Source organism: Pteropus medius, unplaced genomic scaffold (assembly GCF_902729225.1).
Source record: "Pteropus medius unplaced genomic scaffold, Ma_sr-lr_union100, whole genome shotgun sequence".
NCBI lineage: Eukaryota > Metazoa > Chordata > Mammalia > Chiroptera > Pteropodidae > Pteropus > Pteropus medius.
This window is the reverse complement of record NW_024356397.1, coordinates 749,822-772,292: the sequence shown is the minus strand read 5'-3', so window position 1 is coordinate 772,292 and position 22,471 is coordinate 749,822. Positions and strand designations below refer to the sequence as shown.

General features: G+C 44.8%; 2 long non-coding RNA genes across 5 annotated transcripts; both read right to left on the bottom strand.

The window, feature by feature from the left end:
* Positions 1–164: 164 nt before the first annotated feature.
* On the bottom strand, positions 165–16,702 carry LOC120602127 (uncharacterized). 4 transcript variants are annotated; one of them, XR_005652634.1, is made up of 4 exons: positions 15,225–15,399; positions 6,174–8,291; positions 3,522–5,694; positions 165–260 (listed from the first exon to the last, which is right to left on the bottom strand). It is a non-coding gene; the product is annotated as an uncharacterized LOC120602127 (long non-coding RNA). The 4 variants fall into 4 exon arrangements; XR_005652633.1 differs by lacking the exon at positions 165–260 and adding an exon at positions 15,828–16,702 and having other exon boundaries at positions 3,341–5,694; positions 15,225–15,279; XR_005652632.1 differs by lacking the exon at positions 165–260 and having other exon boundaries at positions 3,341–5,694.
* Positions 11,395–15,202, bottom strand: LOC120602126 (uncharacterized). Its single transcript, XR_005652631.1, has 2 exons — positions 14,329–15,202; positions 11,395–13,546 (listed from the first exon to the last, which is right to left on the bottom strand). It is a non-coding gene; the product is annotated as an uncharacterized LOC120602126 (long non-coding RNA).
* Positions 16,703–22,471: the final 5,769 nt, after the last annotated feature.

The window sequence follows — 22,471 nt, the reverse complement described above, 5'->3', positions numbered from 1 at the left end:
CGGGTTCACTGCGCGGTGAACTCTGCTCCACCCCCGGGGTCTCGCCCTTTAGAGCCCAAGCTCCCCTTTCTTTGCCCTATTACACCTTCCAGTTTTTCATAGAAAACCGAGCAGACTCTCAATTGCTCTTTGACTGACCAATATCCCACTGTTTCCATCACCAGATACGCTGTTCTCAAAGGCCTGACCCTTTCCTGAAGATCACGTGGCCTCAGGACTCATCTCTGATCCTGCGACTTCGCTCCTTAGGCCTGGGGTGACTATAGAAGAAGCAGGTAGGAGTCAGAGGCTTCTGGAAGATCAGATTCCTTATTTATTATTCTTGTTTCTATGTCGAAGTTATATCAAAACCACAAACATTTATCTAACCCTCCAATCTACACTTTTCTTGTACATATGCAAGACCAGAAAACAACCACCACCACAACTGCAGAGTAACTATCTCCTAGGGTTGTTAACTACCTTACAGTGGTACTGAAGGGTTAAGTGGATTATTGTATGAAAAACATTCAGATGAATGCTTAGCATACAGAAAACTTTCAGTAAGTGCTATCTATTATTATTATTAACAATAATAGGCATTTTCTTAAGTGCTTAGTATGTACCATGCATATTTAGCACTGTGCTAAATTTGATATTTCATTGGAGCCTTATGATAACACTGTAAGGAAGTTATTATATCCCTATTTTACAAAAAGGGAAGCCAAGTGAGGCCTGGGAGGCTAATGATATGCTCCACTGGCAGAGCCAGGACTCCAATCAGACTTGCCTGACCCCGAATTGGGTGCTCTGAACCACTCCAAGTTTTTACTAATGATGGCCATGGACACTGGCTGTTAGGATAGGACCGAGATTGGCAGAGAGCACCATTGAGGATGTAGGGCAGCACTAGCCCAAGGGCAAGCAGCCTAGAGCAACTGAGTTTTGCTATGTGGTTTGGTCTTGCCTTGGCAGGTTCTCGTCCTCTAACACAGGCTCTAACCCAGTGGTTCTCAAACTTTTTGGTCTCAAGACCCTTTTACACTCTTAAAAATTATTAGAATCTCAAAGAGCTTTTTAAAATATGGGTTATATCAACAACATTTATCTTCTTAGAAATTAAAACTGAAATCTTTTAAAAATCTTTTAAAATAACAATAAATCTCTTACATATAAACATAGCAAACTTCTTGTGAAAAAAAACTATATTTTCCAAAACAATTTAGTGAGAAGAATGTCATTGTTTTACATTACCCAACTCTCCTTAATGTCTAGCTTAATAGAAGACAATTGGATTCTCATATCTGTTTCTGTATTCAATTTGTTGCGCTATATTACTTAGGTTCAAGTGTATGAAGTAGAAAGCCTTATGCAGATATATAGTTGGGAGAGAAGGGAACTCATAGAGCTCCCGAAAGGGCCTCCTCTGGGACCCCAGGGATCCTTGGATTACCCTTTAAGAATCACTAATTTAACCAACGGAAATTACCAGTGGAAGTCACTCCATAATAATAATAATTTTTTTACTCTTAAATTTATACAATTTTTATTTGCCAATCAAAAATCAATAAAACTAAGGGGGAAAAGTTTAAAACAAACAAACAAAAAGTCACAGGCATTGCAAACTAACATAGAAGGAAGAATGTAACCAAATGTCTCTTTATTTAAGAAACCTCACCCCTCCTTACTCTCCTTCTTCTCCTTAGCTAACTACATTCCTCCGGACAGTGAACAAAGTGCAACTTCACTCCAGGTGTGGTTTTTATGGTAATGGAATTAGCTCCCTAGGTGGGGCTCACTCTGGATGCCTCAAGATTTGTATCCTTCAAAGACAAGCATTTTCTTTTCTTTTTTCTTTTTCTTTTATATTAGTTTCAGGTATACAGAACAATAGTTAGATATTTATATAGTTTATGAAGTGATCGCCTGGTTACTCCAGCACCCCATCTGGCTCTACACATAGCCATTACAATAACATTGACTATATTCTCTGTGTTGTACGCAATGTCCCCATGACTGTTTTGTAATTACTAATTTATACTTCTTCATCCCTTCACCTTTTTCACCCAGTCCTCCCAACTCCCCTCCCCTCATAATTATATTGGATACCTTTTTAGCTATTTAGTAGTATTTCTAACTCCAAAACTCATCATCATTTCCCTATTTCATACTGTATCAAATTGGTTATCTTAAGCAAGTTACTCAATTTTTCTACCCCATAGATTAGATATAGAGAGATAGATATACAAACATACATGTTCTATGTATATTATAGGTGTGTATTCATTATTTTTGTATGAATATGTAGAGTAAAATATAGGTTTATAGATAAAATAGCTTTTATGTGTTCAGCATTATTTGATGTGAACAGCTTAGCTATTAATATCAATCTTGTTTTTCAGAAGGGAAACTGAACAAAAGAAGGGTGATGTGACTTGCTGAAGATGACATGCTCAGCAAGTGGTGGACAGTAGACTAGAACTCCTGTCCTCTGACTCCTAGACCTGAGCTCACCCCTCAGAATCCCTCTCTCTAAAGACATGGCTGCATAACATGTATATGGGAGGTGGATGTGTGCAATGCACAACTATTTATGAAAGAGTATAGATGGATTTTTTATATGAACATAGCTATGTATGAGAGGAAAAAATGTCTTGTATCTCTGTGTGCAAAATTAGTTTTGTTGAGAGATACAAGGCACCAGCCTGCCAATGTTTTTCCTTCCTTACCAAACTATCCAATTATCTGTGGTCCTGGGCTTGATCTGTCCTTTGTCAGGGACATCTCTTCCTTCCAGGTTTCCTGTTGGTTCATTCTCACCAAGAGTATGTAGATAGCCCAGCTCTGTGCATGAGCATGCAGAAGAGACACATGAGGAAGTAAAAATCTGATCCCCTTCTTTTTTTCCCCCCATACATTATGTCTAATGTACCTTTCAAAATAAGTGATCTACAAATGTACAACCAAATGTACAAATGAGCATAGCTGTATGAACTGAAGTGCGTATGTGTCTATAAATGCAAATGTGGAATACTTGAGTGTCCATATACTTGTCTAGGTATGCCCCATGCAAATGTATGAGCAACTGGAGTTTCAGTTCTTTCATTAATAGGTATTTACTCACAAATTCTACATTTTATGGCTGTATGAAGCTCATGTTTATGCACGATCCAGTGAGAAGAACCCTCGGTAAGAAGTCAGGCTGCCTGAATTCTAGTCAGAGATTTCTGCTCCCAGTTGCCTTAAACAAATCATGCCCAGTGTGAGCCTCCACTTCCTTATCCATATAATGGGGGAAAATCATTATAGTCTCTGCTACATCTCCAGATGGGGAATGTAGAGAGGAAATAGTAGGAGATGATTGAGCGAACAAGATTCTTTTTATTTTTATTTTTTGAACGCAATTCTTTTCTACTAGAGGAAAGTCAAACAAAATCATGAAGAGAACAACGTAATCAAACGCTCATGTACCCATCAACTCACTTTAACAATGAACGATTCACAGCCAATCTAGTTTCATCTAAATTGAACCCAACCCCTACCTCATATATTCTGAAGCAAATCCGAGACATCATAGAATTTCTTCTGTGAACAGTTGAATGAATATCTATAAGATAAAGACATTTTTTACAGCATAACCACAATATGATTATCATACCTGCCTAAAAAATTTTAGCAATTTTTTTTAGCTTTTAAAATGTGAAAAAGATCTAAAAAATGCAAAGTAGCTGTCTCCCTTGTGCCTCAGGCTCAGAGTTGATGAATGTCAATAAGGGAAAATGAAGAGAGTGGGGAGAAAAAGATGAAGTTTCCTTTTTTATTTCCATCTTAAAATCCCAGTTCACTTCGAGAGACTCATCTCTACTCATTGGGTCCATTAAAAATGGGCTGAGAGAGGACCCTGGAGGTCAACATGTTGTGGAGATAGACAGAAGGGGTCCTTGGAAGACACTGCAGATCTCATCTTGGGCAAAAATGGTTGTTGAGCCAGAGGGGATCTGAGCAGAGGGCCAGCCCAACTATTCTCTAGCATCAGATTTCATCCTTGGCTTGCCAGGCATTTGCAAGATGTCTGAAGTCTCACTTTGGAGTTACTGATCTCTAAAGACAAGCAGATACATGTAATTGCATCCTTTTACAGAAACCCAAAAGGAGATATGCACAGAGGCACAGGCAAATCTAACTGGTCATACACAGGCCATGTACAAACACATGCAAACAGTCAGAGACAGATGCAAATGTACAAGTACATATCAGCAGACTCAGGCATGTCGGAAAACAGGAACACAAACCCAAACATTCAGACATATGTGAATATGTGGGGATACAAACATGCAAGCCCTGGAACAAAAGTATAAAAAGCTAAATACAAAAGCCCAAACATATGCAAATATACATTGGGTCATTTTTATTCATGACCAGTTAACATGGCCAAGCCCCATTCTAGTTGGCTCCTCTCTCATTCCATCAAATGGGGCAATTATCGGCCAAAGCTTCAATCTGAGTCCCATTTATAAAAATGCACACCTGAGATAAGTCATCCCAAGGTCTTCCCACTGCCCCTGCCAGCATAAGTTTTTTTTTTTTATCACCAAGTCCTTTCTCTCCCCAAAAGAGACAACTAAGAGTAGTGTGGTGTGGCATGTATGTGTGCATGTGTCCATATGAACACACATTTTTTTGTCCTAACAAGTCAGCTCAATAAGGAGGAGGAAGGACACTGGCCATTTACAAAGTTAAGTCACCTCAGGCTGACAAGGGAACATTGTTTTGCCTACACTGTGCAATAGCTGGTGGTTAGACTGATTTCCCACTGAATTGATTGACCCGAGTGGATGTTTTGGCATCTTATAGACATGACCTGAGAGTGCTTTCTCTGGGCCTGAGTGAAGCTGTGTCAATTGTCTGGGTTGATTCTTTTGAGGGAACTTACCAATCAATTCAAAGAATAACGGTGATGGAATTGACTAGGACTTACATGGCCACAGAGTGATTCCGAGTCAAAAAAGATGGACAGAATCTGACAGTTTAAAAACAAGATCTATCAATTATGTAGAGATAAACCAGTGAGGATATTTGGCACTATGTTCACCAAAACCAGTCAACTGACTAAAATGTTCAATTTCAACCAATTTTTTTTGTGAGATGCAGCAAAGAGAGAGCATCTGAGTCAGGAGACCTAAATGTGTTTGCATTGCAAGCTGGATCTACACTGGCATTTAGAGTAGTGAAAGGTTCGTGTGACTGTAAGCTTAGAAGGATAGTGTGGTAATGAAAGGCTATGTAGGTGGTTGCATGAGTACATGTGTCTAGAACTGTGTCCTCTTACAACTAACATCATTGGCAAGAAAGTAAAAGTTGTGTAATGTAACTGGGGCTTTCCTTTTATAAAGACTCACAGAATGTTAGTTATTGAAGGAAATTTAGAGCTCATGTGGAAACTGAAGCTCAGAGAGTTTTAATGACTTGTCCAAGGTCACGCAGCAAGTGAATGGCTAAGACATATTTAGATACTGTTTTAGTTTGCTATGGCTGCCATAACAAAGTACCATAGACTAGGTACTTTACATTTATTTTTCACAGTTCTGGAGGCTAGAAATCCCAGATTATGGTGTTAACAGGATTGACTTCTTCTGAGGCCTCTTTTCTTGGCTTGTTGATGGTCTTCTTCAAATAGTCTTTCCGCCGTATCTGTCTGTGTTCTAGTCTCCTCTTCTATAAGGACACCAATAATATAGGATTAAGGTTTACTCATATAACCTCATTTTACCATAATTACCCCTTTAAAGGCCTTGTTTCTAAATACAGTCAAATTCTGAAGTACTGGGGGTTAAGGCTTCAACATATGAATTTTGGGGGGCCATACTTCAGTCTATTACAAACAACAAGGCTCTGAACCCCAAATCCATTACTCTTGTGCCCACATCAAACTGTTAAGTGATCTGGTGGATTTTTTTTCCCGAATTGGTTCCATTTTTTTTCCCCTTAGGGATGGGGAAGTTGTTGTTTAGGACCAACATAAGATTTAAAAATGTTTTCAGAGCCAAGGCCCGATAAGAAACTGAGTGAGCACTGCTTGAGGAATCTAGAATTAGACCACCAAACACTGGGAAAAGAAAATTTCTAACCAGAACCTTTGGACTAGAAGGAACCCTTGAGGTTAACTTGACCATTACAGGGACGCGAGAATTTACCTGGTGTAGTTGGAGAATACAGGTGTCCAACAACTCTCATGGCTGTGAGTTCTTTCTTACGTATAATCAGCATTCCTCATGCTAAGCTCAATCTTCTTCCCTTGCATTCAGTCCTCAAAATTGGACAATAAGGGAATTTTTTTCTTTTGAAGACTGAGGAAGGTTTGCCGACATATTAAGGAAAACTTTCTATTCAAGACAGCCTCTTTCTCTCCTCATCTGAGGCTGAGGGTAGGAAGTCAGAGGCAAAAAAAAATGGTGCGCTTACCCCTTTGCTCTCTGCCCTGAGACCTTCAGCCCCTGTCTAGGCCCTGGCCAGCTCTGGGGAGTGGATTGAGGTGAGTTGACATGTTGTGTGGTGCAGAAACAGGGGAAGAGAGGCCCTCTAATTTCACGGAAATCACAGGTGGGCTGCAGTGGGATTATAGTATGGATGTGATGAAGCATATACCAAAAAGAGGCCACATCCAGGCAGAGGGGCCCACATTATCATGGTGGTTAGTGCTTGTGTTCTCTACCATGGTAAGCAAGCTTCGATCCTAGAGTTGGGAGGAAGCAATTCCAAAAGCATCCAGCTGAAATGCAAAGAGAGCTAGATGCAGTGTAGTGGTAGGAAAAATACTGGCTTAGGGATCAGAACACCTGGGTTCTGGTCTCTGTCTGAGCCTCTGTTTCCCTTCCTTCACAATGAAGTGGTTCAATTTAGATTATCACTAAGATCCTTCCAGCTCTGAGACTCTAAGCAAAAACTAGAGGATGCTGGGGGCAGGGAAGGAATATTCTTTGTAGCAAATCAAATGATGGACTATGTGTCTTAGTGAACCAAACCAGGCACAGAAAACTCTCCATCTTCATTCCAGAGTTGGTGGGGGGTGGGGGCGTAGGGGTGTTAGCTGTGGTGTCTCCTCATTTGACATCTCAACCTTTTTCACAGGGCTTCTGCACACATACCATGGGGAGCTGTTTCCCTTAAGGACCCTGCCCCTGAGGCGAAAGAGGCAAAGACAAGATAGGGCAGGACGACAGGGAGGGTGTCTGCATGATGCTAGCCACCAGGTAAAAACAGAGAAATCAGCCCACTATCTGCTTAGTTTCAAATATCAGAATAAAGGCATCCAATTTTATAGCTTTCATCTGAAGTTAATGGATAATGAGATGCAGGATCAGCCTTATGCTGTGATACAGTTTAAAGCCCCTGGGGAGGCTCTGTTTCCCCCTCCCCAATTATCCTGCTACCAAAGTGCTTTAAGACTAAGTTCCACCATTAGAACACATGGTGTTAAGTGCAGTCCTCCCAAATCACATCCCTTAAAATACAAAAGCACCATAGTGATACTTTATCAAACAAGGATATAACCGGAAAAGTAGTGCTTAGTGGGGAAGCTCAGGGAGATGAGGGGCTCTGAAAATTTATCTCAAGATACTTCTCAGTTCATGTTGGCTGGACCTTGTGAGAAAGCTAGACTCTGCCTGGGGAAGTGGGAACTCAGGGATTCTCCTATAAACCAGATGCCTGAACTATGGGTATATTTCTACTCTTGGGAAAGGGGTGAGTAGTCATCATGCTGAAAAATCACAGAGGCTGCCAGTAAAACTGACTTAAGGGAGATGAAAATTCTGATAGCGCACATGCACTTGGATGAGCCACCATAGAAGCCAGTGTAGTAGTGCCTTGCGGATCGCCACTCTGTATGTCCAGAGGATGTAAAACTATTTCAGGGATTTTTTTTTTTCATTTTCATTATTATCTGCTGTTTATCTAACCCAGGTGGCATGAGTTAGTGGTGTTAAAACCCAGCAGATGAGGACACACACAACTAGAGTTCAAACCTGGCTATGCGACCTTGGGCAGGTGCCTTAACCTTTCTGAGATAACATTTCCTCATCAAATTTAGCACAAAGCACCTGCCATATAGTACTTCTCTATAAATGGAAGCTATTATAGTTATGAATATTGAGGGGACTTCAGGACACTACCTATGAATTGGAACTAAGTCATGAAATGAATGACCGCTATATTCTCAACAAATCAGGAGCCCAGACCCTGATAATTCGTGCATAATCTTCTTACTTGGATGGAATCCAGTCTTCTTCCAACTTAATTTTACCTTTTAAGATCTGCTGATAAAAGAAACAGAAAGGGTTTTGGACCCCTCCAAGCAGCCTGAAACACTTAGATTTGTGGCAAGGGTGGCCTTACCAACAAACAGGATGGGTGGCTGCCTCCATGATATGGTTTAAGAAAAATCATAAACCACCCTCACACAAATTTGTATTATATCACCTGCCGTGAGTCTGAAATTCCATTCCTTCCATCTGGGCAATAGTTTCTGAAAACCCCTACCAAAAAGCACAGTTTCCTGGGAGAAAGTACATTTCAACACATTGGTGAAGTTTTCCTAATCTGGCAATCTGGCCTAGAGATGGGGCTGGGACTCAGGATAAGTAAATTTTGATAGGTTTAGGGATGTAAAAGTGCCAGAGGCACACAGTGGAAAGTATGGGTAGCAGAAAGACATGAGGACTATGGAAAGAGGAAAAGACCCCAAATTGACTATGGGACCCACTGAGAATGCCAACTATGCTACCTATGGTTTAGAGAGCTAAGAAGTACATTCAATTCTGACTTTTCCAGTTCATCTTGATATTGACTCTCCCTTGCTCTTGTACCCTCCATTTTGGAGTTGCTTCTTCCCAGAAGCAATTATGTATTTGGACAGAGAAGTGGAGTGCTGGCTTCAGTGTCTAGGTAGCAATACCCAGTATCTCAATAACAGGCCCAGTAGCTTTGTCTGTGACCAAGATTATTATGACATCAGCTACAGCTCTCCCCCCTGGGTTGGGGCCAAAGAAACGAATAACTAAAAGTATGCTCTGCAGAGCACTGTAACTCCAGGGAGACTTTTAGGTGGTCCACCCAGCATCTGTCACTAAAAAACATGTCTCTGGTTTGTGTTTTAACTATAATCTCTGAGAAGATACGAATTTATATTTAAAAGTACAAAGAAATTAGTGTTTTTAAAATGTAACCATTGTCATGGCTATGCACTCGAAAAAATATGTATGAATATGTGTATGTAAATTTATATATATACATACATGTACACAAATATACACACATGTGTCTTCCTTCCTTCCTTCCTTTCTTCCTTCCTTCCTTCCTTCCTTCCTTCCTTCCTTCCTTCCTTCCTTCCTTCCTTCCTTCTTCTTCTTCTTTCTTTCTTTCCATTGTCAAAAGTGGCCAATGAGGCACATGGGGCCTGGCATCTCTGAGGTCTGATGTGGATGTTATATTTGCAAGACTGGCCACACTCCTACACTTAACTCATGTTTTGACATCATGGCAGCACACGTCCTCTCTCTAACCTGGTCTGCCTCTAAACCCTGTTCAGGTGTTTCTGTCCCCACAAAGAACAATTAGAGAAGTAAAAATGCAGTTCCTGCCACATTATCCTAAATATTGCTGTGATATCAGGGAAACGGCTTGTCCAAGCTCTCAGCCACCAGGAGACTGACACAGAAGGGGCCTCAGCTACTCCCCTCCCCAGATTTTCCTCCTCCGAATTATGGAGAAATTTCCCTACTAGGGATGGAAAAAAAAACTAGAAATGGGAGAAGAGAATTGGGAATGGGGAGACTGCCTTCAGCAAGTATAAAACAGAAAGGAGTTCTGTAACCACTCCATCTCTGAGAGGGTGACTTTGTGGATGGGAGGAGGAGAAGGAACTGAAGGGTGGTAATTAGCTTATTATTGTCTCCCCTGGGTGTTGTGAGAATTCCTTAGGAGACACTTGTAAAAAAGGAGAGGGAAGATAGTAAATACACATCTAATGATATGCTAAATAAATTATTATTGTTATTATTATGACTATTGTTATAGCAATTGCAACTTGCTCCTTGCATCCAAGTTTCCATTAGAGATGGGAATTGGTCCCCTTACAGCTCGGCCCTCACTGCTGCCGATGTACCTCCAGACACCCCCTACCCCACCCTCAGGAATTAGTGGAGTAATTGGGCAGTGTAGACCCGGCTTCAGTTAACAGCCACTCTCCTGATTTCTGCAGAAGAGGAGCAGTTAAGGAGCTCGCATAAGCACGCAAGGCCTCTGCCTGGTGCTTGCTCTAGTAAAGCAAAGACGGAAAAAGGGCTTCGCTGAGAATGGCAAGGTTTACTTCTCAGGCGAAACTTCCTGAGTCCCAAGCAAGGGAACTCAGAGAAGGCCAAAGCTAAGTCAGACAACTGGGGAAGGGTCACAGAAAGGAAGGGAAAATATGCAAATCAGAGATGCTCATCCCGGAGATCTCAAGCTTCCCGGGGAATCTCAGTAACTATGAACAACACTGTGTATGCGCATTTTGCTGGGGAGAGAGCAATTGTTTTTATCAGCTTCTCAAAGGGATCTGGGATGCAGAAACAGTTAAGAGCCATTCCAGCCCAGGTAAAGGGACCCAAACTCTCTAAGCTCAACAATCTATGGTTAGTGTCTCTTCATTCCTGCCTTTGGCCAAGGCAATCATTACCTGAAGCCCGCAGTTTCTAAGCTTTACAGCAATACCCCTCTCCTCCAGGCCAGAGCATAGACACCTGCCTGAGTCCCACTTAGGCAAACATATGTAAATGTAGACTCCTCAGTTCCCCTTCCCTGCATTTCTTTAGGGAAAGCATCTACTACCCTGTGGGTGTTAGGTGTTGGAGGGAGGAGAGGAGGAAACTCATAGGCTGGGGGATGAGAAAAGAGATTCAGGTTTAACTTAGCCCCCTCTCTGGACCTCAGTCCCTCACCCAGACACAGGGCAGGTTGCCTCTAAGGATAGAGCCTTATGGGGCCTTCCTCACCCCACTTAGGGGAAAAAGGAACCAATTTGGGAGGGTCCACCTCCCTCATAACCTGGGAGAAGGGAAGACTAACCCTTCCCTACAGACTGGGATCCTCACTAGATGAGGAAACTGACCCTGTCTATTTCACCCCCACTCACTGACGATGACTGCCTGGCCCCAAACTCCCGAGAAGGAAACTATTCTACAAGGACCAAAGTGCCAGGAGCGGGGCAAGGAATGATGACGATAAAAAATAACTATGCAGAGCAACCTGATTAAAGGGTATTAGTGAACTAGAAAATTTGTGCGCTTTGTAAAGTTTTTTTAAAAAAACTTGAAACATTAATTCTGCTCCTTCTGGTAGCATCCCTGGAGCAGAGCTGGGGCAGAGAGAGAGAGAGACTTCCTTCAGCCAAGCTGGCTGTCTCTGCTGATTTATTTTTATTTGCATATTTCTTAATGGACCAAGTGGTAGTTCCTTTTTGGGCCCCTCAGACCTATAGGGGGCTCCTTCCCAGCCCAGGTCTTGGCTCTGGTTTAGTTTCATATACTTGGGAGTCTGGGGAGCCAGGAGACTAGGGGTGGGGGCAGAGCCTGCTTCGCCTCCTCCCCCATTTCCTGGCTCCTGCCACCTCCTCCCCTCTCCCATCGCCAGCTTGGTCTACTCTCCCCACCCTGGCACTAACAACTGGCCCTGCCTGTAGCCGCAGGCCATGTGATTCCTGGCCTAGCTCCAGCCAGGGACCTGGGTGCCTGCTAGCCTGCTGTGTCCGAGTGAGACTCCCTCCATGCTCCCTGTTCTTAAAAGTCAAGTTCTCATAAAAACCCAGGACAAAGCTGTTAGCGAGCTGGAGGGGCCCCTATGTACCTAGTGGGGAGGGAAACGCAATTTGGGGAGCAAAAGAGGAATGAGTGACCCAGCAGAGTAGGATCAGGCCCCTGATGCACAGGCCTTGGAGAAGGTGGGGTGAGGAAGGCCCCATAAGAATATGCCCAATACTGGAAAATTCACTCCTCAATCCGCCAGGCTCCCAGTCCCAGCCACACAACTCACGAGGGGCGCAGGAGGCACAGGTGAAAGCAAGCTTTACTTGGCCACATTGCCTCGCTTTCCTGGTTGTATTATCAAAAAGCAGCAGTGGTGAAAGTGTACCCTGCTCCCTGCCCTTTTCCTCCTAAATCTTTCCCCTCCAAAGCTCACTCTTTGAGACCTCAAAATTAGGGTTCAAGAAAAATGTGCTAGGAATGTGAGAGAGGCTAGGTGGTTGCTGACCTTTAGTGCACTAAAAGCCCAAATGGAGGCCTCCTCCCTCCCTCAGGGAAGAGTATCTCTGGTTTGTTGGACTGTTCACTGCCTCGCCTTCCATAAGACCCACACCCATGCCTGTCTGTGCTGGCCCCTCACAAAACTGGTTTCCATCTCCGGGTGGGTGCTAGGTGTTTACCCCTTTCTTCCCTGATCTATCTGTTCTTGCGAGCCCCAATCACTCTCCACTCGCTTCCTCTCCTTGAGGCTCCCTATGCTCTGTTTACCCTTGTGTAACTTCATCCCTCCATAAGTAAGAACTCTGCTAGCTGGTTTCCTAGATGACCCAATACGGCTTTCCAGTTGGCCCTTGGAAATATTTCCAAGAACAAGTCTCTCTCGGCCTCTACATATAAATATGTCTGTACAGAGATAGACTAGCTTAAGCCTCAATTCACACACATCATGAGACAATTACACCCTTATATATATATAGATATCCCTATAGAGTTATATTCACAAGTGTCTATAACTCTAGAGAGAGATAACAGCATATATATATATAGGACTATAATTACTTACGTCTATTTTTACAACTATGTAGTTATAAATAGATATGCCTATATATAGTGATAATAATATAGAAATATCTCCATAGCCATATATGGCTCTAAGCGAATGCTCTAACTACTCTATATCACAATCAATAAGTACATATCTCCTGATACATAATTCCAACGATATACATTTATCTATGTAGATGCTCAGAGATATAAATCTGTCAGGATATCAAATGTCCATAAAGCTGGATGGCTATAAGAGAGTCATATATTTTCGCATATATAAATCTGCTCCTGTAACTATTGTATATGCAGAAACACAATGGAAATAATTATATTTTCCTCAAGCATAAATCTGTAAATACGACCACAGCACATTTAGGTATGGTTAGAGATAGAGCAATATTTTCTAGACATCAGTCTGTCAATAGAGCCACCAGTGCTTCCAAACAGAGAGAGTTATAGTGGGAGTTATAAATAAACTCTCCAGATGTGAATCGGATCAGTAGAACTAGATGTAAACACGGCTCTAAGCCGGCCTTTCTTCTTCTTCTTTGTAGGATAATCCTGAAGTGAGCGCAGTCATATATGACAGAGAGCAGAGGTGTCTGGGCACTGATATTTTCCCCCAAGGAGGGTTGAAGGTGGCTGGACTTTGGGAAGCCAAGCAGGAGTTGGTGGAGGGCAGCCCCCCAAACCCCTTCCGTGTCAGTCTCCTGGTGGCTGAGAGCTCGGACAAGTGGAGAGGCCTAGGGGAGAAAAATGAATCAGAGACCGGCTTGAGTCACTTTGCCCCCTCTTAGACCACAAACCCTCCAACCAGGGAAGCCCCAACTGGGCATCCCTACCGAGAGAGCAGGAGGGGTGCAGAGGTTGGGCAGAAGAGGGTTACAAGCCAGGCTGGGGAAGCTGAGACCGAGCAAGATCGTCAGCCGGTACCCGCCGGCTCGGCTCCTCATGGCCCGGGCAAGCTGCCTCGCCCGGCCGCTGCCTGGAACCTAGACCTGGGCCCTCTCCGCGCTCCCTGCGCTCAGCGTTGCAACTGGTTTTATTTTATTTTATTATTTTGTCCGATTGGTTACCGCAATGTCCTCCACCCCGTGTTGTTTTTCAAATGCAAGGACACCCAGGATCTTTTTCAAATCTTTGTGTATACTCTGTTCTTAAAGAAGTGACTCAGTGGAAAGTCTTTCTCCGTCTCTTTTCAGACCAGATGGGTCACCGGCTGTTGAAAAAGCATCCAAACCTCTGAAACGGTTTGTGACTTAAATCTTTTAAAAGTTCTCATTCTCATTTGTTATGGTCACTTTTTTCCCTTTTCTTTCTCTTTTAAAAAGTTGGCTATTTTGTGTTTTTATATTTTCTCTTTGATTTTTTTTTTTTTTTAGATACAATTGTTTTTAAAGGGGGAAATTTCGTTAGACCCGAAACTGTTGGAGTGGTTTCCTCCCCGGCCAGCTTCGTATTTTTATACCTCTGACTCTCTCCTCCCCCAAATAAATAAATTAATACAATTATCAGAAAACTGTACCTGGAGAGAATGAGGCGAACATGGAAGGATCCGAGAACGTGTCTTCTCTTCCCTTATGGAAATCTGCTCCACTTGAATCCGGTGAAGGAAAATGCAATGAGCCTCAATCCCTTTCTTCTTCTTCTTCTTCTTCTTCTTTCTCTCTCTCTCTCTCTCTCTCTCTCTCTCTCTCTCTCTCTCTCTCTCTCAAAAGACAGTAGGAAGGGAAATTTCCCTGGGCCTACCAGAGCCACGAGCCTTACTCTACCCTCTCTAGGGCCGGCCATAAATTCTGTCCCTGCCCGGCGGGTGGCTAGTCCTCCTGGGCACCTCGGCCGCCCTGCCGTGCTGAAAACCCAGCTGTGGTCATCACCTCTTCTTTCTCTGCTCCTCAGCTTGACATGCACGCTTGGCCTCCTCTTTAAAATAGGGGCTCCAGAGAGTCCCCAAAGTCACTAACCACCCCCATATGTGGGGTCCCTCTCCTGAATCACGCAAAGCAAAAGCTCAAGAAAAAGCAGCAAGAAAGAGCGGCCTCCTGGCTCTCTCTGCTCCTCTAGCCAGAGGACCTTATCTGGGGAGGGGGTTCCCAAACCCAATCCCTGGCCAAACGTAGAGAAGCTAACTTCCTTCCTTTCCTGTCTTCCCCTCAGATGCTATGATCATGACTCCTTCCTCTGTCCCCTCCTCAAAATCTCTCCTCTTGCATTTTATTGTTATCCTGCTAGGGAGGGACTGTTAACTACCATTTTTATTGTTATTTATTATTTATTGTTATTATGATTGTTGTTAGAGATTTGTTCACTGGGTTCAGGGGACAGCAGCCAGGCCCTGATGAGGGCCTGATTGTCATACGAACGTGTGTGCACGTGCACACACACACACACACGCTCCTAGCATGGTGTATACATACTCACAGGTAAATGCCCATAAGTGGCTCCGCACAGCAATTCACAGGAGGCAGACATCCTCCTACCCCAGCACACAAACGACACATTGCCTTAGCACCAGCATTCAAGTGCAAATGCCACCCCCAGACCCATGCCAAAACCCACATACACAGAGCTAGTAAGGAAAGGAAAATAAGTAAGAACCCACTTGCAGAGATCCCCTCTCTCCCACAAACTGGAGGGGTGAGTCAGACCTCTGTCTCTTTTCCCCAGTCTCTCTCTCTCTCTTTTTTTCTCCTTGTTTACAGCTTCAGAGAGCTCAAGGCCCATAAATCTTGAGGGGCCTACAGAGCACAGAGCACATTTGTATGCATCGTTAGGACTCGCTAATACCTAAGCCCATTAACGAGCGTGTATGCGCGTGGTTTCCGGTGTGTATTAACTTATAGTTAAATTCTGGAGAAAAGGGCATTGTGAATTAACATATACCAAATCCATCACCCGCTTCTGTCATATCAGATTAGTTGGCCATGGGTTTTGGGGGAGCAGGTTGACTGAGTCGGGGTGTACCCACCCTCCTAACTTTCTGGAGCAAGCCTGGGGGTCCAGGGGAAGACAGGACACTCTTACCCCAGACCCTGTCCTTCAGATCCCCCAGGCCAGCGGCTGCACACCAGCAGGGACGGTGGATGAATAGGGGACCCGGTCCAGGAGGCCGTCGCGCAGGTTGAGGGAGGCCCTGCCTGCGGTAGGCCCAGGTTGTGTTGGTGCCGCTGGCCGCTGGGCTGGCTGGTTTCTGCTTTCGGAGAAAAAAACGAGAGGGGAGGAAAGGCAAGCGAAGTTGCTGAACTTTAATAAAACCGAGAAGTCAGTGGGGGGAAGGAAAAAGCCATCGGAGTAGGAGGCGGAGAAGCCAAGGAAAGAAGTGAGTCCGGGCTCCGGCGCTGGAAGCCTGGAGATATCAGCACCGGCTGAAAGCCGGGTCTTGTATGAAGGTGTTTCTTTCCCCCACCCGCTTCTCCGCCCCAGACACGCGGAAGCCAATTCCAACTCTCTTAGAAAAGGAAGGAGAAAGAAAGAAAAGAAAAGAAGGAAAAAGAAAATCCTTTCTAATTATATGGCATGTTTCAGCCAGGTATTCTGGTTCCAATGACTCAGATCCTATTGGAACCCCAAGGATCTGTATAATTGGGACTGTGCAGACAGAGATGAAGGATCCAGTTCTAGAGGGAGGAAGGAGAGGGGAAGGTCCATCTCTTGGGGTCCTGTAGAAAATGCCAAAGACAAAACAAGCTAAATTATTGTGTCCGTGCGGATCTAGTTGCCTATTTAAATACAGCAAGCAGAGAAGGAAAGGGAGGAGGGCAGATAACTGGCCAGGATGGAGCAGGGTGGAGGGAGCAAAAGTGCACCCCCTTCCCTTTGCAAGCGCAGCTAAGGGGCCTCCTCGCAGAGGGTCGGGCGGCCGCCGCGGGCCGGAGCCGGGGCCGGGGCTGGGGCCGGGGCCGGGGGAGGGGAGGCGGGGGCGGGCCCTCCCCGGGCGCTGTGAACTTTAGCTGGGCCGCCGCCTGTCAGCCCCAGAAAGCGTTAAAGGTGCAGCAGCCCGCGCCAGCCTCCGCAGCCGCCTTTGTACGCGTGATTTATGACTTCAATCTTGGTTCACCGAGAGTTCACACGGCTTTCGCTGCTGTTGAAGGTTAAAAGATGGTCTTCGCTTGACAAGTGGGACTATTGAAAATTCCTTCTTCTTCGTTTTTTTTTTTTTAAAGAAGCGAAGAGCGGAGGCTCTGGCGGGAGAGGGGAAAAAATTGGGGAGGGGGAGGGGACAGGAGTTGCAGGTGGAGAAAAATGGTAGATCAAGAAAGTTTACCCCTTGTATTTAGAAATTTTTGTAGCTAGGATTTGGGAGTGTCTATTGGGGAGAGGGGTAGAGAATAGGAATAGCGAGGGAAGGGATTTGAGGATCTCATTTTTGGAGGCCAAAAGAGTGGCATTTTTTCAAAAACAACTCGTGCTTTCACAGTTAATTATCTGGATAACTTGGATCACACCTAACTGATGCTCCTCTTGAGACCAAAAGTGGGGCCAAGGAAGGACAGAGCTTGGGATGAAGGGTGGGCAAGGTGTGTGGTCCTTATGGCCCTAGATGCCCACTCTGTTTGCTTGGCTGATCATCCACCTTGGTAGCAGCTTTTCAAGTATGCACATGTACCCACAGATTTTGAAAAGGGTGCTTTTAGGTCCCAATGTTCCAACTCCCTTCATCCTGTAGATTTAGCTTGACATGCATATTTGATACAAATGATGAGGCTGATGGAAAAGCTGTAGAATTGACGTTAGAAATCCTTTCTAATGCCCCATGATCTGCTCACTTCTCCTTCCTTCTAGCATTTTGAAGAGGGTGGTTCCACAGCAGAGATGGTGGTCAAGAATCTCCTATGGCCAGAAGATAAAGCCCCTTTGTAGCCTAAGGTGTTTATTATTTGGAAGAACAAGGATCTCTCCTCCTTTTCAGATTCCTGAGAGAAGGAGATCCCCTGGGGCTGTGAGGGGCTGAGTGGCTCTTCTCGAGGTTTCTGTAAGATATTTTAAAATCTGCTGGAGTGGAAATTTGAGATGATGGGTGTTGGAGAGGGAAGCAGCAGAGAGCTAGTTCTGGTGTTGGACATGCCTCCCTAGCCCATTATTGATGCTATGTAGATGTCTTCTCAGGAGATCAGAGTCAGCCCCTCAAATCCAGATCATGGAACCAACAATATCCACAGGAGAAGGGGTACTCCCTATTTCCCTTCCCACATGAAGTTGGAGAGGCCTTCTATCACAGTATGAGCAGTCCAAGGCAACCCCCATGAGAAGGGAGGTAGAAGAGGGAGAAAGGTCGCCACACATTCCTGAGACACCCAGTGCCAGCCCCTCCTGCAGGGCATCTCATGTATAAATAGCAGAACACATGGCAGGGAACAGAGAGACCCCAAAAATCTGAAGTCCAGGTTCTGAGGTCATGTTGGCCCTCTGGCCTCAGGAAGAACAGAGAGGCAGTGTAGTACTGTGTTTAGAAGCTTTGGGGGCAAGGGGGTTTCTGTTAGAAGGACTCAGCCTAAGAAATGAATGAATCTCCTCCAGGTCTGGTCGGGAAGCAGAGGAATGAATGTAAGGGCCTCTAGAAGTAATGGCTGCACTGAAGTCTCCTTCCCACCCACTCCCTGGGAAATAATTTAGCAGATTTGTGCTTATCTGCAAGTCTGGAATAATTATGAATTATTAATTCATAATTAAGATTGTTAATTGTGACCATTGCTCTCCAGTGGGCTCCTTTATTTCCTTCTCTGAGAAGCAGAGGGCAGCATCTGTTAGCCCCTGCCCTCAGAACAAGCAAACTGAGGCCCAGCCCCTCTGGAATGCAGCCTTTGAACTCGGCCCCTCTGTAGAATGGTTACCTCATTACCAGTCAAGTCATGCTGTATCTCACAGAGTATTTGCACTCGATAAACTACTTCTCACTAACTTCAGATTTCAAAGTGCTTTGTAGGCTTAGCTCCTGGAAAGACAGAGTGGGAACTGGGAGTGAGACCCCAATAGGAGAAGCAACTTGGTCAAGCTCTGTGTAGAGACAGGAATTAAGCCCTAGTGACAGGACTCTTAGTGATCTGGGATCAGGGATGGGCATTCTGCCTCCCCTGCCCTCAGGAGTTCCTGGTCTCCCTCAGCCCGCTGGCGACCCCTGAGTACACATCCTGATCTCCCTTTCTGCCCATCCTGCTGTCCCGCAGGAGGCAAAGACTTCAATACGCACCATACCCTTGGATAGCTGGAGCTGAGGAAGTGGGATCTGCCAGTTGTTTCACATCTGTAATGGCCTAGCGGGGAGAAAATTGCTCCTATTCTGTGAGATAATTTCCATCTAAATCCCTGCCTGCAGCTCCCTTCCCGTCCTCTGAGACATCACTTCATCCCCTTCTCCCTCATTCTGCTCTCTAAAAATGCTAGTGGGGAAGTCGAGGCAACTGCACCTAGTGAGAGAGACAGAAATGAGGGAGGGGAGTTCAAACCTCTACTTCCCACAAGTTTTACCCCCACTCCTCAAACCCAGCTCAACACCTTGATTCCAAGGCCTCCCTCCTCCTTCCCCCAACTCATCTGTCCTCCCTGAGGCCAGGCCCGCTCTAAGAACTTTGCCTTAAGAATGTGCTACCTTCCTTAGGACATTCAGGGACCCAACCCCTATGCATCTCCTCATGCCTGTCTGGTCTAGAGGGAAGCCAGTGGACCAGCCAGCATGTCACCACTTCATGCCCTGGTGGAGCGGAGCGGTCCATGGAGGCATCTCAATTGCCATCCAAAACCCCTGGTTCTCCCACAAGCCAGGAGGCAGGTAGGAAGCCCATCCAGAGAGTCCCCCAGAGCTGGCAAGTATATTTTAATTTACTGTTTGATGGCAAATAAAGAGACCTTGGGAAAAAAGGGAAGGAGCAACTGTGCCTGGCGTCCTCCCCACTGCCCCTCCTCTGGACATTGGCTTTCTGGATGAAACAGTGCACTGTTGTTCTTGGACAACCATTCCCCACCATCTCAGTTCGAAGGGTTTGAGTTTCACCCTCCATTCACCCCCATTAATCACCCCAGCAGCTAAACATCACCCAGCCCCCTCTGGCCCTTTCTCTTCTTCTTGCCCTTAGTATTCATGGCGGGGAATTCCTCACTGCTGTGTGCCTCACAAAGACCCCTCCTCAGCACAAGGTCCCTCCCCTTCTCCAGCTACCCAATCCACTGTGGGCACTACTCACGTTCTGTCATTCTGTCTGTCATTCTGGCTGCCAGCTCCCATTCCTGGACCCCAATCCCCAGGTCTCTCCACAGCCATTGCCCCATTCCCTCACCACACCCTCCTTCAGGTACCTCATCTCATCTCCACGCAGCCTCTACAGTCTCTCCCACCCACCACCACTCTTCCTTGCATGTTCCAACCACATGTGGCTCCTTTCTTTACTTCTCCTTGCTTCTCTTTCCTCTCCCTTCCCAAGACATTCCCTAGGCCCTTCAGATACTGGTTTTGAAGCACTTCCTTTCCAGCACTGAGAAACTGAAATGCGGGGTTGCACAGTGCTTAAAAGAATGGATTTTGGATTCAAAATCCCAGATCTGCCACTTGTTACTTGTACAGCCTTAGGCAAATTACTTAACCTCTCTGAGCCATCCATAAAATGGACATACCCACTGACCTTATAGAGTTGTTGTATAGATCAGATAAAATTTTATTTGCATAGATACAGGCATTCAGCAGGGGCTTGATAAATGGTAGTTATTAATATTAGAAGCTTCTTGTGAGGAGAGAAAAGTACGCTCTTCAGATTCCAATAAAAGTGAAGCAATCACCTCCTCCAGCACCTGAAAGGGAGAAATAAAAATTATATAGTCTTGCAGGGCCCCTATATAAGCAGGGCCCCTTTATCAGGCAGCCATACTTTTTTATTAGCCCTAGAGGTTCTCATCTTTTGCTGTATATTGGACTCTCTGGAGACATTAAAAAAATACTGATATCTGGCTCCAGATTCTAATTCGGCTGGTCTGGAGCAGTGCCCAGGCATCTGGATTTTTAAAAAAACTCCTCACTTGATGCTAAGATGCAGCCAGAGGTTGCGATATGGGCCCTAGGAGGTGATATAAGAGGTGAGAGGAGGGCTGCCGCTTTGCCTTTCTCCTGTGTGTGAGTGAGGAGTGGGGAGGAGGCTGCTGGGCTGAGAGCTTCTTCTCCACATGGGGTACCCCCATCAGCAGCCACATGACTTCAGTGGGGGAGGGCGTCGCTTAGGATTGCTTCTCTTGAGATCTCAGAATTTCGAAGACTCTTATCCTTTTCATTTCCTACAATTATCAGGAAATAGAAAGAGGCCACCTGTTTAAGGAAACAGGAAAATGGACAAATTGACCTCTTAGAGGCCTCTCTCTCACTGGAAAAGCAGATGGCCCCCAGACCACCAGAGGCAGAAGCAGCTAGTAGGAAAATTTGTAGTTACATAGTAAATGGAGTTTCTACCTGGTTGCTACAATAATAGGCCAAGCAATTAGGGTACAAGTTTCCAGGATCTTTTCCTATATTTCCAAAAAGATAAATCACCCCCAGGAACAGAATCTGCATATTGTAATTAACTGATAAATATTTCATGCCTGGTTCAAACTTTCTCCTCTTCTATTTAATGGCCACAAACTTGAGCACAAAGGAAACAGGAAAGCAAGGAGAGCGGGGTGTGGGGAAAGTTCCACATTAACTTTGGGGGAGGGAGAAACTGTCTTGGCTGCCTCTTTATTTACTCTCCTCCTGTACCTTTAAGGAAACATTGCTTACCTGGAGAAAATTGAGTCCCAGGTGGTAGAAGGTGTGACTTGGGCTTGTTGGCCTCAGCCCTGACCTCCCCCAGGAGAGGCCAGTCTCTCCTGACTCTGGGGGTGCTGGGAACAGCAGGCTTTGGAGTCCAGGAGCCTAATATTTGAATACAAACTCTGTTCTGCCATTTATTGACTAGTTGGCTTTAGGCAATTTACTTAATTTACCTGAAACTCAGTTTCTTCTTCTGTAAAATAAGCATGACAGTCTTTTCCTTGTAGGATAGCTTGTGCTTTTCAAAACATGATAATTATGATTATCGACAGTCACAATTTATAATAGTCACCCATTACATTGCATTATACCCCTTCCCTTGTTCGATCTTACCCCAATGTTTAGGGCACTTAATTGAATGCTTACTGTGAGTAGGCTGAATGCCTTATCTCATTTAATCAACACAACGACCCTGTGAAGGGAGTATATTGTTATCTCTATTTATTATCTATGTTATGCAAATGAGGAAAGTGGGGCAAGTAGCACTTAAATATCTTGCTCACAGTCACTCAGCTAAGTGGTTAAGAGCACAGGCTCTGTAGTCTGTAGTTTCAAAGTTGGGTACTGCCGTTTAATCAATAGCTGTAGAATGGAACATAGGCCACTCAACTTCTGTAAGTCTCAGTTTTTTAATCTCTAAATTGAGAATATTAATGGTACCTACGTGGAAGATAATTGTGAGAAGTGAGGAATGCATGGACAGTGCCTAGCTCAGTACTGACACATGGGAGGTACCCGATAAATATTAGTTGCCATCATTATCATCATCATCATCATCATCATTATACCACCAGTGGCAATCAAGGCCATGGTGTCTCCTGCTCTTTGGTATTGCTTGGAGGTTAAGTGTGTGTGAAAGTTCTCCACAACGCATTGAACTGCTCTCTCATTAACCCCT